Here is a 4,561-nt window from a genome sequence, read left to right as displayed (position 1 = left end):
ATGTACACCTGGCCAGATCAACGGTTGGGGTGCGTTGCCGCTTACGCTTTTGATAAGTATTTAATTTCAGTAATTTTTCATATTAAAATATAGGCACTTATGACGATTTATTGCTAATTTACATATAAAATAATCCCTAATTTATAAATTTATACCTTTTTATATTTTTTATGATCTTTATTTGAATAAGAGTATTTTATTCTCAAATTTGGTGTTAATTGCAGATTTCTAAGGAAGATTGGAGATTTGGATTAAAGATAAATGATTTGAGCTAAAAAGATAAATATAGAAGGTCTCAGAATGGAAAAAGATGCAAAGAAAGATTGGGCCTTTTTCATGTTTTATCATTTAGCCCATTAGCGCGACATAGCAAGCCACCTAACCCTAGAAAATTAGGATAAATAGGGGGCTAGAGGTTCAACCCTGGGAGCCAGATTGAGAGGAAAACACCATAGAGTGAATTGTAACCCAATTGGGAGAATGGAAGGTGCTAGAAGTATGCGTGGCTAATTCTACCCTTTGGGATTGGGAGTAATCTACTCAAACTCTTATGTATTGAGGTGATATCTTTTATATTAATATTCAGTTCTTGATTGATTTACTTTTAACTTTCTGTGACAAATTGAGAATCTTAAATCTGATCGGGAAGTATTCGGACCTAAACAATAATACTTAACATATTTGAGTGCTAGGGATAGACTTAAAATGTTAATTGTCATTAACGTCTAAACTTCGTTCTAAGTTGTTCTTATAATTATGCGAGGGATCGATAGTTATGGAACATTTTTAAGAATTTTATATGCGAGGAATCGATATAAATGATTTTTATACAGGCATCAATTTCAATCAAAGAACTTAATATTGACATGCTAATCAAAATACATGAGAGTGAGATAGATGAAACCTAATCCCTATTTTTCCAATTGAAGCAACTAATTCTTTGTTTGTTTTCTTATTGATCAGTGCCAACATAACCACTTTCAACACATTTTTAATTGTTTTGTTCTATATTTAACGATTATTGTACTTGATAATTCATTGTTCCTTGTGGGATCGATATCCGTCCTTAGGGACAACTATTACTTCTGACAAAGCGGTGCACTTGCCGTAAAAAGTCATCAGCTTCCCCGTACACGTTAACCCTTCGACTCTTACGCTCCCTTCACTGTTTCATTCCCTCTGTGTTGAACCAAGTGGTGTTCAATGTTTTGAAGAATCCAAATCCTTTGAAGGATGTTGAAGCCTCTGCTTTGCTTAATGTTGTTGTGTTGGTTTAAGCTTTGTTCTGGGGTAGTTTATATGTTGTAATCCATCCTTTGATTAAATCTCAAGCAATTAGCATCTCAATCTTTATGAAAGTAAAATGTTTTGCAAACTAAGTTGAAACAACCGATTGTTTTGTCGAAACAACCGATTGTTTATACTTAGGTGTTTTGAGAAAGATTGAAAACTGTTTTTGAATGGTTGAAACTGTTAAGTACCAAAATAACCAATTGATTCGAGGAAACAACCGATTGTTTGTTTTGGAATCATAACAGAAAAACTGTTTTGTGTTTGACTGAGCTTTAAATGCTTTAACTGTATACGCTTCAGTCATTAAATGCTTTGACCAATCTTTTAATGCAATTTAAGAGTTTGTTAAGATTTGATAACAAACTACATCTTTGAATATATTAAGAAAAACAGATTTGAGAATTAAGTATCTTTTGACAAAGTTTTTCTAAAGAGTTTTTAAAAGAGCTGAGATTGCTAAGAGTTTGTGATTGATCAAGGTGCTGGAATAGGATTCTACTTGTATTGATTTCAGATATTCATATGTAACAAGTGTAATCTTTGTACTCTGTTGAACAATTTGTTTCTGTGCTTGCTGATATTGGCTGTGTGTTCTTGAGGTGTTCAAGATCAGCAATCTTAGTGTTGGCCAAGGAGAGTGTGTTTCTTGAGGTGTTCAAGGTCATTCTCTTGGTTGTTGTGTAAGTGATCAAGGTGTGGTTGCTTAGTGGATATCCTCAAGGTTTCTGAGAAGACTGGATGTAGCTCTGGTTTGGAGTGAACCAGTATAAACAACTGTGTACAATCTCTCTATCTCTAACTCTTTAAATTCAGTTTTGTCCTTTAAAAACTGGTATAAACAACCGATTATTTCGTTAAAACAACCGATTGTTTTTCCAGCTTTGTGCTTTTGCTTTTTGTTTTGAAAAACTGAATCCTTAATCAAGGTTTTCTAAAAGAATTTTCATTCTAAGCTTAAAAGTTTTCTAAAATCTTTCTTAAACAATTCACCCCCCCTCTCGTTTAAGGCCATATATTCTAACAATTGGCATCAAGAGCTTGGTTTTTGAAAGTTATTCAAGTTGATCTAAAATTTTTTATGGCTGGAAAACTATCTTTTGAGGAGGGTGCTTCAATCTACAAACCACCTTTTTTCTGTGGATTGAATTATAAGTTTTGGGAAGCAAGAATGAAAATCTTTATTGAATCTATTGATCAAAGAATTTGGGACTCAATTGAGAATGGTCCTTACATTCCAAAGTTCAAAACGGATAATTCTTTCATTGCAAAACCTTTGTCCAAATGGACAGATGATGAATGTAAGATGGCTCAGCTTGATAGGTCTGCTCAAAACATTATAGCTTCTGCACTAAATACTAATGAATTTTTCAGGATATCAAAGTGCAAAACTGCTAAGGAAATGTGGGAGACACACAAGGATGCTCATGAACCAAAGGAAGCAATGAAAAAAAGTCAAGCAAGAAGAAAGAGAAGACAAAATAAGAAAAGCTTCAATCTTTGCTTCATGGCCAGAAAAGAGGATGACTCAAGTAGTGTAAGTTCATCAAACTCTGAAAATTATGGCCAATTGCTTCAAGCCTTTTAAGAAACGCATGAAGAAGCCAATCGATTGGCTCTCTTGAACAATCGGTTAAAAGAAAAGAACAGTTGGCTAGAAAATAGAGTAAAAATACTGGAAGAGGATTTAGAACATTCAAAAATGGATTTTGAAAATTTGGAAATCATTTACAAAAACTTCTCTTGCAAGTGTGATACTCTAGTTTGTGAAAATTGTGAAAATCTTGAAAAGAAGGTTCACTATCTTGTTAAAACAGTGGATAAGCATTCTAAAGGCCAATCAAACTTTGAGAATGTGCTAGCATCTCAAAATTGTGTTTTTGGAAAATCTGGATTGGGTTTTAATCCACAAAACAAACAAGATAGATTTTCAAAATCATTTTCGAAAATGCTAGAAAAACAATCGATTGGACCATCGAAACAACCGATTGTTACATGCTTCTATTGCATGAAAAGAGGCCATTCTGTGAGATTCTGTAAAATCAGAAAACATGTTGTTCCTAAAGATCTAATGAAGTGGATTCCCAAGGGAAATAAAGTTTTTATTGATGAGTATAAACCAGATGGACCCACATTCATAAGGGGACCAAACCTTTGTACTTGAAAATCTCTTTTGTAGGAAATCTTGGAGCAGAGTAAGCAACTTTGGTACTTGGAGAGTGGATGCTCCAAGCATATGACAGGGGAAAAATCAAAGTTCCTGAGAATATCCTTCAAGCAAGAGGGTCATGTCACCTATGGAGACAACAACAAAGGAAGAATTCTTGGAAGAGGATCCATAGGAGATGAGGACAACTTGGTAATCCATGATGTGCTCCTTCTTGAAGGCCTAAAGCATAATTTGCTGAGCATTAGCCAACTCTGTGACAAGGGGTATCAAGTGATGTTCAAGACAAACACATGTGAAATCTGTCTACCCAACACGAAAGAGGTAATGTTGGTAGGTAAGAGAATTAATAATGTGTATCTTCTAGATATCTCTTCACCATGTTCAATTGGATGTCTTCTATCCAAGCAAGATGAATCTTGGCTTTGGCATAGAAGAATTGCTCATATTCACATGAATCATTTGAACAAGCAAATATCAAAGGATCTTGAGATTGGCCTGCCAAAACTCAAGTTTGAGAGGGATCACATTTGTGAAGCATGCCAAAAAGGGAAACAAGTGAAAAGTTCTTTTAAAACGAAAAATGTTGTCTCTTCCTTGAGACCTCTTGAACTTCTTCACATGGATCTCTTTGGACCCTCTAGAACTATGAGTCTTGGTGGAAATTATTATGCTCTTGTTATTGTTGATGATTTCTCTAGGTACACTTGGACCTTGTTCTTGGAATCAAAGAGTGATGCGTTTGCTGCATTCAAAAAGCTAGCAAGAAGACTACAAAACACAAAGAGCAGTAGCATAGGTTCTATAAGGAGTGACCATGGAGGATAATTTCAGAATGAGAAGTTTGTCAAGTTCTGTGAAAAGTTGGGGATTCTACATAATTTCTCTGCTCCAAGAACACCACAACAAAATGGAGTTGTAGAGAGGAAGAACAGGTCTCTTGAAGAGCTTGCAAGAACAATGCTTAGTGAATCATCACTTCCTAAGTATTTTTGGGCAGATGCAGTGAGCACCTCTTGTTATGTGATGAATATGGTACTTATAAGGCCCATTTTGAAGAAAACTCCATATGAACTTTTCAATGGAAGGAAGCCCAACATCAGT

The sequence above is a fragment of the Phaseolus vulgaris genome, chromosome 1, assembly GCF_000499845.2.
Source record: "Phaseolus vulgaris cultivar G19833 chromosome 1, P. vulgaris v2.0, whole genome shotgun sequence".
Taxonomy (NCBI): Eukaryota; Viridiplantae; Streptophyta; class Magnoliopsida; order Fabales; family Fabaceae; genus Phaseolus; species Phaseolus vulgaris.
The sequence above is the reverse complement of the archived record's forward strand: the minus strand, read 5'-3'. Positions refer to the sequence as shown.